The following is a 13,847-nucleotide window of genomic DNA, read 5'->3' on the forward strand; positions in this document are numbered from 1 at the left end:
GCGTTCCGTTAAGCTATAACCTCCGACAAATACCTTTTGTACCCTGCATTGAGTAAGGCAATACTATAAACTTTCGTCTCGCCCGGTCAGCTTGCTCCCGCTTTTTAATACTTATGAGCAACATTATCTTTCCGCTCGATGATCGTTTGCAGCTTGGATGGTGGAATCCCGAAACAATTCGTTACCTGCTACTTCTCGTTGCATTCCACAGCGTCGAAACTCGTTTCTGTTTTGCGAATGTCGGAAACTTCCTGGAAAATATCCTAAAGTGAAAAACGTCTACTTTCTCCGTGGTCGAAGTTCCTTGTGTGACAAAATGGCGACAGATTTGAATCACTATTAATTACGAGACTGACAGTGCGCAAACAAAGGTTAAGTCCACGTGGTTGTCACTTATTGCCTGTATTGGCATATGCGGGTCATTGTTAGGAATCATCTTTATGTAAAATTATAAACTGGTGAAGCTGTTAGCTAGGATTCTCATTTGTGTGTCATTGCGATGAACAGCTTAGGGAGCGCCGCTAGGAGTAACAGAAAATAAAAATATTCGCTGGAATATAAACGAAAATCTATATTGAGTTTAAACCTACGACACATAGGAAGAGTTCGTCTCAGGACTTGTAAATATTCTCTAAATTACAGAAAACGTGAGAAAAGCCCTCCCAGAAGCCTAAATAGGGCAGCGCTGAGAAAAGGTGACAGCTCCCTCAGAGTCGGAAAAAAAAGGAAGAAATTGCGCAACGCGATAACGTACTCAAAGGCTATATCGTACCCCAGCCACTGAAAAGTCCAAAATTGTGAGTGTGACCACTGTAATAAAGATATTGTTAACTAAATTTCATATTAATATGAAACACATGTTACGATTTTATCCCGACGTTTTCACGAAAACTCTACGGCCCATACCTGAACTGCACACACAGAAATTTATTTGCAACGGATTAATAATATGCTGTGGTATTTCGTGCACTGTTAAAACAACTGATGAAACAGACAGAATTATCTGGTGTAAGCTAGGCGTTGACTTGTAATTATAGAATGTCTGCGGGTCGTTTTGATATGACAGTCGCCTCGATTAGTGAAGAAGTTGCTTCGGTTTTCTCGAGGCATTTGGGAACAGGTTGAAACAAACGATTAACAACCGTCGACTGCATACAGTCGCAAAGGCTGATTTCAAATGTCTTTGGTAACTGTAAAGCTACTTCACCTGGGTAGGGGGGACAGCTACTAGTCGGAGGTAAACACTTCCCCCTCACAGCGTTCTAATGTTGCCGGCTACACTATGCCACTCAGCGTCCGATGTAAACACAGCCGACAACAGGAAGTGTGACAGGACTACCATACCGAGTTCAGAGCAGGAAACGGCCGGGGTCCCCGGTGGTCTAGTGGTAAGGGGGTCTGGAACGTTCCAGCGCCTCGGCTGGGGCTATTCGCCCCAGCCGGGCCGGGGTTCAATCCCCGGCCGGCGCTGGAATTTTCAGATTTCCGAACACTAGCCTCCACCTCTGCCCTGGCATGTGGCGCATGCCGGGCACCCCCGTGGGGTCCGTGCTTCGGATCCCACGTGGAGCTCACTCCCACACTACAAAATATGTCTCATTATGCTGCTGCAATCACTTATTTTAAATTTTAATACGCACACGTTCTTCACCAGACCACATCTGCATATACTTTCCAGGTACTTTCTACATATTATATCTCACTGTCAAAAGAAACAGCATAGTATCATGAACATTTGTAGGATTACAACAATGAAATAATATCCTTACTAAAAAAAACTAATACGTTTTATTTTCGTTTTTGTTCTAAATGCTGCTAAGATAACTACAAGAAATTGGAAGCTGTTTTGGTATTTAATAATCAGTAATTAGAAAAATAAATTTGGCTATAATACTGATACATATATTACATATTTACTTAGTACATTCTCAGTGCAGGAACAGGATAAATTGTTTCAATGTCAAAAGAAATGCAAAATATTATATCAAATTTTTTTTAATTATTCAAGAGTCAAAATGAGATTATGATATGACACAGGTCACTAATGAGGTACTCTCTTTCTTTGTATGAAAGAGGATAATTATCCTGGTTTTATGTGAGCTAAATGTTAAATTAAACAGATAACATTTAACATTTAAAAAACGAATTTCTTGACGATTTTACTGACAGGTCTACATGTTTCATATTATATTTCTGACGGTAGTTAGCTGACATCCTCTCAGGCTCAGCTTTATATGAAAGTATCTTGCAGGTCAGAAAATAAATTTTATTACTACCTCTACAGATTCAGTTGGTCTATTGTTGTTGTACTATTGTTGCATTGCGAGAGAGAGACTGCTACTATAGCTGTTTTCTTTTTCTATTAAATTCCGTGCCATATCTCCATTCTAAATGCTAAAAATCGTGGATAAAACCTTTAGCAATACTATTTCCTTTTCACCACATCGCTGCTAGGTGTCGCTACTGGTCCCTCACACAGTCAGTTGTCTGTAGCGCAGGGCTTCGCTACTAGTGGACTCACTCTGCCGGGATTTGCTGCTTCATTCCTGAACGAGTACGCCGGCTGAAATACCCGCTAAATCCTCACACTAAACGAGAAGCGTAATAGCACCAATACCAAATAAGGCAACTCGTGGTCAGTGCGAATATTTTCAAACCACCACTATGATAACTACTAGCTGAAAATACTGATACAAACTATTTGCAGAGGAATGGAGCACCTTACAGAAGCTGATTTAGAGGAAAATCAATTTGGAGGGTACAGCACCAATATTTATAACATCTTTCGATACAGAAAAAACTTTTGACGATGTTGACCAGAATATACAGTTTGAATTTAAGATGCAACCAGGAATAAAATATAGCGAGCGAAGCATTACTTAGAACTCCACCAGAAACGAGACAGCAGCTGTACGAGTTGAAGGACATGAAAGAAAGGAAATACGTGACAAGTGAGTGAGACAGGATTCTAGTCCATTCCCTGATGTTATTCATTCTTTATACAGGGTGTTTCACAAATCATGCTTCACACTACTCAGGGCTGTTCAGGGGACGTAACTGATGAAGTTTTACATAGGAATCTACTTCTGAAAACGTCATCCAGCGACGCTACAGAGCGTCAAAGTTATAGATACCGGTGCCTACAAAAATAGAGGGATCCCACGAAGATGTTACAACCTTTCTAAGATGATGCAGATGGAAAAATGCATAAATTTGAGATTATGTCCTTGTATCGGAAAATTATAACAGAGAACCTTTCTGTTACCTCAGTATGTACCGTTATCGTTGTTGCTAAGATGTAGGACAGGAAACTTTCAGGTGTGGCGGTACGGAACGAGAGAAGAAAACAATGTGCAGTACACATAGGCTGTTACATGCATACATCAGGAACCATGAGCACTTGTTCATCTTCGCTAGCGTTCTTTGTAGGAACTATATCGCTTCTGTCCGATATTTTGAGAATGATACAATTATTTTTTCCTAAAACCTAGCAGCTGAATAGTGCTTGAAACGATATAAATGGTACTTATGATTTATGGTATGGAGACAGAAACGGTAGTTCACTTTAATGATAACAATATACAGCAAAATTCTGTAATGTTTCTGCAAAATGCCATAACACCCAAATCCTGAAATATAATCGGATATTTCGAATGTGGTACGACACCAGTTGTACAGTTTACTGGACAGATACAGAGTTTTCCGAAATTCTAGCACTTTTAGAGGGAACTAAGCGACAATATTTTTAATTTGAACCCCCGTACGGAAACGTATACTTTCCGTGCTACAGCCGTTTGAATACATGTTTGCTACGTGGGTAGGCAACAGGGTAGCCATCGTGGGATGGCGGAAGGGGTGGGGGAAGATGCTTACGTCGGATGTCATTCACCGTCAGCCCTGCCACTCTGACAAGGTTCGTGCGTCACTCAAGTGTCTCTCAGTATTAGAGAAATATTGCGGAGTGCACTTTTGCCAAATACACCGATATGATCCTACTGTATGGCGAAGTTCGTCGCCTTTATCAAGCTCGTTCTCAGCAGCGTCCAACTTCACGGCATACGCTTTTCGCCACAACTGCGCAACGACTTTGAGATAATGGTGCGTTCACCGTCAGCACGGGTGACTGCAGTGCTACAAAGAGACGCAGCGCACCTAAGTTTCAAAAGGCCGTATTGTAAAGAAGAGTGTTTCTGAAAACTTATCAAGTTTCCTTTCAATGAGTGGAATTGTGGAACTATCGATGTACTGGGTCACAGCTAATAACTTACTTGTAGAAGTGGTCGCGTTACTAACATGTTTTCCGACGGCTGTAGCGAGGAAACGGTGCGTTACAGGAGATGGGTTCCAATTCAGAATACGAGTATTGTGTACTCATTCCCCATCTACACTAGGAGTTTGTAACGGAAATTTCGGAACATCGTGCATGTTTCCGGTATATTTTACAGTTGTTGTTCCACCATAATAGAAATTTCGAATACATTTCATAATTTCTGACAGCTCATCAGGCGCGACTACCGTGTCCGCAGTATAAAACCCAGGGGGCCTCTTGCGTACGGGGGCTCTGACGCCCACGAGAACAACTGTAGGTAGAGAGCGCAACACAGCTTCTTTGATGGACATTTCACTCTAATGCTGCCAGATGTGTCTATTTTTAGAGGTATCTTGAACCGCCTCGCACCAGCTTTAAGCTCAAAGCCGAATGTCCCAAATTCTGGCCACTGCTAACATTCTGAAATACACTATCGGATCAAAAGTATCCAGACACCTGGTAGTGGACTTCAATATGCGGTATGACCACCTTTTGCCATTACGAGGGGTTAACCTCTGCTGGGAACGCTTTCAGTGTAGACGATATTTTGTGCATCACACATGTTGAGAGTTTCATCTGTGTGTACGTACGTGACAATACACTGGCCAACAAGATCTCCACCTCTCTCCCCAATTTTGGAGCTATATGGGATTATCCTTGCAACCAGGTCGAGATTTTGACGATGTAACAAATCAATTGAACTGAATATGGTACGACATCCGCAGGAGGACATCCACCAACTTTATCAATAAAGATCAAGTCGAATAGCTGCTTCCTTAAGGGCCAGAGGTGGCCCAACGCGTTATGACTTTCTCCTGAATGAGTCACCCAATTTAACAGCAATTGTTATCATTTGTTTGCCTTTACACGTACATCACATCTAACGATTTCCTTCACACTGGGATAATTTATTGGTGGTACTGCATAGGGTGTAAATATGCAGGGTGTATCAAAAAGGATCAACCGATTTTTTTTTAAAAAGTAACTATTATGTTATCCGACATATGTGCGTGAATAGCGTACTGCTGGAAAGAGCAAACCCTACGGCTTTACATGATTACCGCTTGGCAGCAGCACTGTCCGACCATTTCAGTCCTAGTAAAAATGGTGTCGCGGCGACAGGAAGCTTTTTGTGTTCTGCATTTTGCGCAGTGTGGGCAGTAATAAGTGTTCGACGTGACTTTCGTACAAGGTACGATGATGATCCTCCTACAGCACAGAGCATTAGATGATGGCATCAACGATTAAGAGAAAGAGAAGGTTTGCGGAAAGGCGAATCGCCGGGCCGTCCCCGAGTGCCTGACACAGACGTCAAACGCATCCGCCACAGTTTCACGAGGGGTCCGCAGAAATCCGTTCGCCGTGCAGCTCGAGAGCTCAGCACGTCCCCGATGTCCGTCTGGCGTCTCTGCGTCGACGTTTATGCATCAAACAATATTAAATTCAGCTAATGCGAGCTGTTCGTGAGGGCGATACATCGTGTGAAGTTCCATAATTTCACTCTTGTCAAGGTGGAGGATGGCCGTTTTCTCCCACAGTTAGTGTTTAGTGACGAGGCAACACTCCATTTACACAGATAGGTGAACTGTCATAATGTGACAATATGAGGTACGGGACAACCACATGAAGGTGTACAACATAAAATAGACTCTCCTAAATTTAATGTATTTTGTACAGTTTAGAGGGAAAATGTGTATGATTCATATTTCTTTGCCGGAAACACTGTTACAGTAAGCATATATCTCGATATGCCTGAAAACTTTCTCTTCCCACAGTTTGATTCGAACGACTTCATTTTCCAATGCGATGGGGCACCGCGACAGTGGCATCTGGAAGTGTGGGAATTTCTAAATCAAACGATTGCTGAACGATGGATCGTTCACACTGGACTAAATCACTCACCCTTAGACTACTAGACTCCAAGGTCACCGCACCCGACTATATGTGATTATATATGTATGGTTTTGTAAGAGACTCTTTATGTACCTACATTACCAACAGCAATAAATGAACTGAGACATCGCATAACAGCACCTGTGGAAACTGTAACTCCAGACATGCTTGCTGCAGTGTTGGTACAATTTGAACACCGCATTGACATGTTCCGTGCATCTCAACGATGCATATTGAACACCAATGAAAAGGATGAAAATAACTTTTTTAGTTTTCGTACATCAAAGGACAAAATTCATTGTATATGTTTCTTAGTTCCAGAAATATAGACGGCCCAGGTCGGATGATTGTTTTTGATACACCACGTATAGATAATGCACTTCAAAACCTCCCAATAATTAGGCCACTACCAAGATGGGAGACAACAAGTAGTCACACATGCGTCTTTGCATGTGTTGGATAAAAAGTGGTAGCACAATGCCATAATATGACGGATGTGAGTCATTCGGTACGCACACTTTCTGTTGCTGACAGATGGTGGGCTGAAGTAGTAAAGTCAGCAGCACAAGTCGTGTTTGAGTCAGTTGCAGTGTGTACTCTCTCAGAGATGGAGAGGCTAGCTCGAGTGCCTTAATAGTATGTTTGGGAAACACGAAAAACGTGCTTGGGTGCAGACTGGAAGGGCACGTGGTCGGAGCGCGCAACAATCTTTCCCCCCAGTGCTGCATTCTACCAACTTACACGACGCCAAACGACGAGCCCTGTGCAGGAGCACCGCATACGTGGCAGCGGGACATACTGGGACATCCACCGTATTCATCCGGTAGAGTCCCCCCAATTATGGCCTGATCACCCAAATGAACGAAGTATTTCGTGGCACGTCTTACAGCAAATGATAAGACACCATATGGCGGTCCTAGCGAGACATCATCACAGATGGATGCACAGACAGTGTATGACATCTTTCATGTGGGTGTGGAAAGTGATCGAGACGCGAGACGGAAATGTGATAAAGTGAATTTTAGTCAATGAAGACTGACATGAATTATAGCCAAACTGCCACTACTTTTCATTCACCTCCATGTATATTACCATACCCGTTTATTTTTACTCATAAAAATTTGTCAGTAATCTTGTATGAAATGTTTTCACAATTTTGGTTTGTTTTCTAGATGTATAGCAATTCGGTAAGAAAAATGGAAGAGTTTGATTTTTACTTACAATACTGCTCTGGCTGCACATTTTTCTGGGATCGGAACTGATGCCCTTAGCGTGAATGTACTTTGGCTTGCACCACAGCACATTTACTTGACGCAAAATACGACGAAATACTCTGCCAATACAGTTCGATTACCGTCTCGTAACTGTTGGACCTGGTGGTCTACCGGCACAGCGCGTGCCTGCAAATCGAGAATCTCGGGATCGAATCCCAGATGAACAAATAAATTTTTCTGTCTGCTTTTAATACAGCCTTCACCTCTCAATGATATGAGGAGTCGGTAGAAACAACATGTGGTGCGGATTCCACGTTAAACTGCCGATTCCCTTTCCCCGGTTGGACAACTGGAGTACGTTAATGATAAGCATGTCTTCAAAGTGCCGTCCAATTGAAAGACTTAAACGAGGGCACTGAAATAAGCGAAATTTATTATTATTATTACACTGTCCAGTCGCAGTAATCTGACCACGTGTTAAAATACCGAATAAACACCTTCTGCAGCACGAGACGTACAGGAATAGAGTCAATGATGTAACGACAGTCATAAGAAACCATTCCTACCCCAGTACTTGTCAAGCTGCGATAGAATTCTATCGATTGAGGATCCGTGGCACAAACTACTCGATCGAGGTGACCTTTCAGATTCTCGATTGGGTTTAAAGGCGGAAAATTTGGTGGTGAGGGCAGTACGGTAAATTCATCCTAGAGCTTTCAGAACCACGCACATACACTGCGAGCTATGTTACACGTGCATCTAGGGATGTATTTGGTCCCCAAGGATAGGTGCGTACTAGGGTTGATCCATTGTGCCTTTCAGAACAACGAGATCACCCAGGGAGTGCCACGAAAACATTGCCCACACCATAACACTCCCTCAGGGTTGCAGGGCGTTTGCTTTCAATCTTTCCGATGGAGCACAAAATGTGATGAATATGGAGAGGCCACCTGTAGCACTCAGTGGACTTTCAGTTGTGGTACCGGCGTGCAAATGCAAGCTTTCAACGCCAATGAAGAGCAGTCAGCGTGGGTGCAGGGACCAGGTGCCCACTGCGGAAGCCCATAAGTTGTTGAGGAAACATTGGTGGCAGCCCTCGGTTCGCCTGGGCTGTCAGCTGCACAAAAGTTGCACGTCTTCTCGCCAGCACACACATCTGCAGCTATCGTTCACCTGTGTCGCCTACTGCCCGTAGTCCAACACACTTGCCTTGGAGCCGGATTAGAATACCGAGATTTTGCCACTCACGGTTTACTTTACATACAGTGGCATGTGAAAAGATTACAGATTTTGCCGTTTCGGAAATGCTTCCACCCTTGGGAAGAAAGCCAACGATTATGCCCTGTTGGACGTCACATAAATCGCCCCTTTTACGCATTATGACAACGACTTCACTGTTTCCAGCCTCCTCCCCCCACCCCCATTCATCACCTACTAATGCTATCTCCTGGAGTCTATGGGTTATTACACGTTGACCTCGAAAATAGGAGTTGGTCATATTAATATGACTGGATCTATTATTATTATTATTGAAACTTCCTGGCAGATTGAAAATGGGTGCCGCACCGAGACTCGAACTCGGGACCCTTGCCTTTCGCTGGCAAGTGCTCTACCAACTGAGCCACCCTAGCACGACTCACGCCCTGTCCTCACAGCTTTACCAGTGCCTCGTCTCCTACCTTGCAAACTTTACAGAAGCTCTCCTGCGAACCTATTATTGTTATTATTTCGTTGTTGTTCAGTTGCCTACAGTAATTTACTTGCTACAGTAACATTTTCTTTGCCTTTGCTGGAGTTGTCTTTCAAGTTTGCAGGGTCCGGCGCTACTGGACTGCGATATTACTGTTATTTCAAAATGAGCCGTTTGTTACTCTTAAAACTAACAAGGAGAGCCCCCAGCGGTGGGATCGACTTTTTGAATCCAAATAAGCCGTAGTGCAACTTAAGATCCCTGCATCCAGGTGGCCCTCGGTTTGAAAGTAACTGACGGAAAAGATTTCAAAATTTTGCGTGATGCTACATAGCGTGAAGGAAATCGTATTCCACAGTCTGGTTACGTGTCATAATGGTTACGATAGAAGCTTAACCATGCCTCGTCAGGTGCAGTAATTTTTTTAAAAATCTTTATAGAAATGACTTTGATGTTTATTTGTACTCTATTTATTGGTTTAAATGTAATTTATTTCGTTCTATTCTTTTGTCACATCGTTTTAGTCACCGTATGAACTTTTCCATTTGTTTAATTTTTCTTCCAATCGGAATTTTTGTGAATGTGTAATTTATTATACCTATCTGTTTAACTATTGAATTACTTCAAAACTCCGATAAATGAATTAAAAAACAAAAGACGAAATAATCTATTTATATTGACTGTGCATTAATGTGAAAAACGTTTTTCTTTGGGAGACGTGCCTTTTTTTGCATGGTAATCGATATACAAATATTTAAAACATAACATAAAATCTTTGTGCACTATGGAAATTATAGTGTAGATGAGGACATAAATGAGAGAATGTTTTCTAAGTAAAATAAAATTCAAGCAAAGTGAGAAATCGATATAATGTACACAATAACGTAGACGAAAATACATGGTAATAAAAACAGGAGACATTAAATCGGAATTGATACATGAAGATAATTAAAAGTTCACAAACAAATATTTCCAGTGGAGAAGGGATGCTAAGAAGAAAAACTAGACCAAATGAAGAAGTTCATATCACTATTGAATCACGTGACCCAGGAGTGAAACTAAAAAAATAAATATATATATTTACATCAGTTGAAGGAATATGATTATCAATGTCACTTCGATAAAGACCTAAAATAGATTTATTTCTCTGGTGAGATTCGAACCCACAACGTCATGCATGTGAAGCTAGTATCCTTTCAATTATCGTCATAACCAACTTATGTCATTCGGCTTTCTTCATACTATCGAGTCTCACACAAAATTCCGAATTTCTTTTCTCGTCACTTCCTCGCTAACGTCGACTCACCAGGATGAATGGCTGCAGTGTGCGATACTTGGGTGCTTAACCTACATAACCGTATAGATGGTTCCAAAAAGTCGATCCTACCGCTGGAGATATCTCCTTGTAAGGCATGACGAAAGAGGGCCACCGTTTCATTATATACCCTGATATGGTGGTGGATACACATTTAGTAGTGTAGCAATACTAACACAATCGGTCTGAAACCTGCACGATCTAAGCAACAAGGAACGACTTCATACTTAGTCCAAAGGAAAATCTCCAGAATTACTAGAAAACTTATGGCCAATGCATCGAGTCCCCTGCAGTCATTTAGTCCGCGGCGACTGCTGAGAACCTTCAGAGCAGTCGACTACTTCGATGTTACACGTTCGGTGTCCTACTCTATGGAGCTGAGTCATGGACTCTATTAGGCATTTGAAATGCGATCGTATCGAAAAATATTAAGGATACCATCGACAGAGGGGTAAAATACAGGGAGCGAAAGGATATTTACAATTTGTACAGAAACCAGATGGCAATTATTAGAGTCGAGGGGCATGAAAGGGAAGCAGTGGTTGGAAAAGGAGTGAGACAGGGTTGTAGCCTTTCCCGATGTTATTCAATCTGTATATTGAGCAAGCAGTGAAGGAAACAAAAGAAAAATTTGGAGTAGGTATTAAAATTCATGGAGAAGAAGTAAAAACTTTGAGGTTCGCCGATGAAATAGTAATTCTGTCAGAGACGGCAAAGGACTTGGAAGAGCAGTTGAACGGAATGGACAGTGTCTTGAAAAGAGCATATAAGATGAACATCAACAAAAGCAAAACGAGGATAATGGAATGTAGTCAAATTAAATCGGGTGATGCTGAGGGGATTAGATTAGGAAATGAGACACTTAAATTAGTAAAGGAGTTTTGCTATTTAGGAAGTAAAATAACTGATGATGGTCGAAGTAGAGAGGATATAAAATGTAGACTGGCAATGGCAAGGAAAGCGTTTCTGAAGAAGAGAAATTTGTTAATATCGAATATAGATTTATATATCAGGAAGTCGTTTCTCCGAGTATTTGTTTGGAGTGTAACCATGTATGAAAGTGAAACATGGACGATAACTAGTTTGGACAAGAAGAGAATAGAAGCTTTCGAAATGTGATGCTACAGAAGAATGCTGAAGATTAGATGGGTAGATCACGTACCTAATGAGGAGGTATTGAATAGGATTGGAGAGAAGAGAAGTTTGTGGCACAACTTGACTAGAAGAAGGGATCGGTTGGTAGGACATGTTTTGAGGCATCAAGGGATCACAAATTTAGCATTGGAGGGCAGCGTGCAGGGTAAAAATCGTAGAGGGAGACCAAGAGATGAATACACTAAGCAGATTCAGAAGGATGTAGGTTGGAGTAGGTACTGGGAGATGAAGCAGCTTTCACAGGATAGAGTAGCATGGAGAGCTGCATCACACCAGTCTCAGGACTGAAGACAACAACAACACCATCGACAGATATAGTCAAAAATATAGCGGTACGAAAATGCAGAAATTCTCAACAGCATCCACATAGCAAAACTCGATTGTTTTGGTAGCGCAATTTCGCAACAATAAATAAAACTTGTTGAAATTAATAATTCAATGAAACATTAATGGCCGGCCATTGTGGACAAGCTGTTCTAGGCGCTTCAGTCTCGAACCGCGCGACCGCTACGGTCGCAGGTTCGAATCCAGACTCGGGTGTGTGTGTGTGTGTGTGTGTGTGTGTGTGTGTGTGTGTGTGTGTGTGTGTGTGATGTCCTTAGGTTAGTTAGAACTACTTAAACCTAAGTTCTAAGGGACTGATGACCTCAGATGTTAAGTCCCATAGTGCTCAGAGCCATTTGAACCATTTCTTTGAAAGATTAATGGCATACGTGACCCACGACGCACAGGATTATCCAGGCTAAATAACTCAGACCAGCAGTTTGGGTTCAGCACTGAATCAATGGTCTGAAAAACCATGGACGGACAACAGATCATGCTATCGATCGACAGTGTTACTGGAAGACGAGGCACTTAAGAGAGGAAGAATGACAAGGCAGAGAATGTTTAAAAATTACATAAATGCTCACCATTAAATCTAATAGTCCACTCATATAATCGCGCTAGCTGCCATTAAAATTAATCTGCAATTGGCATAGAGTTAAAATTTTTTGAACCTAGTGCTGTTAAAAGCATTCATGTTAACACTTATTTTGATCAATGTACGTATTTTTTGAGACATCCATTGTACGAGGACGTACAGAAAAGTAATGTTGACAAGTTCTGAGTGAAAAGTCACAAAGATTTTTAAATAAAACAAACTTCATGAACATTCTGCATCGGTATTCTTCACGTCAATAAATTTAGTTTTCAACACACTCACCCTCGGAACCAGCACAATTTCCCCAACTAGATACTATTTTGTTGACACCGTCACAGTATATTGTTTGACTATGTTAACAGAGCCACAACCTTACCTCTGCTTGCACCGCTTGAAATAATTGAAGTGCTCGAAGGTTTTCTTAGTTTTGCACATAGACGAAAATCGAGACTGTGTGTAGGATGATCGACGGCAGTGAACCAAGGACGTCGGCTTGCTGCAGATGCCGCAGCGATCGTGTGTAGTTTGGCACTGCCGTGCTCAAGGAGAGTGTGCTCCACATGCGGACGAAGTCTTCGAATTCGTGCTTTTAGTGTTGTGAGCTTTTTCTCACCCCCAACATAGTCACGTCACACACCGCTATGTAACGCGGTACGAAGCAGAGGGCTGCAGATATCCATAGTAAAGATGTAGAATGTTACTGACTTCAAATAAAACAGACCGAGTCATTATCTTCTCAGCACGCCGTCGTGTTATAAGCACAAAAATCCAAAAAATTGTTTCAGAGCAAAGTATGCTGTATTTTTAAGTGAAGATCTTTGTAACGTACATCTGTGGTAAACGTTATGCTTGTGATATATGGTGACAATTCGTATTTATATTTACAATGGAAAGAGATTGACCAGTGTCCAACAGACAACTAAAACGCAAGTTGCTAGATGGATATTAACTGCAATAGCGCCCACGCTGCCACGGTAAGTAGGTGTTTTGGTTTCGCGATACATGTCGCCGTTTAACTGCCGCTCGTGGCGATACATTAAAGAGTGCTCTGTCTTATTGTCAAAGAGCCAGTACCCAGATTCAATCTAAAGAAATAAAGACGCGAATTCTGTGCGCCACATTTTCAGATGTCCCTCAAACGGTTCCAAAACTAGTTAACTCGAATTAAAAAAAATTCAAAAAGTGGGTTGTGTCAGTTTTCCACATTTATGTTCAGTATACATTCACAGGCAGTTGAACAGTGGTTCCCAGCCTTTCTTAGACCGTTGCTCCTGACTGTCATCAGACATTTGCCAGTACCCCCTGTCCTACCCCCCCCCCTCCCTGAGGTCTGTGGCCTTCCCTCCCCC

The sequence above is a fragment of the Schistocerca gregaria genome, unplaced genomic scaffold (assembly GCF_023897955.1).
Source record: "Schistocerca gregaria isolate iqSchGreg1 unplaced genomic scaffold, iqSchGreg1.2 ptg000313l, whole genome shotgun sequence".
NCBI lineage: Eukaryota > Metazoa > Arthropoda > Insecta > Orthoptera > Acrididae > Schistocerca > Schistocerca gregaria.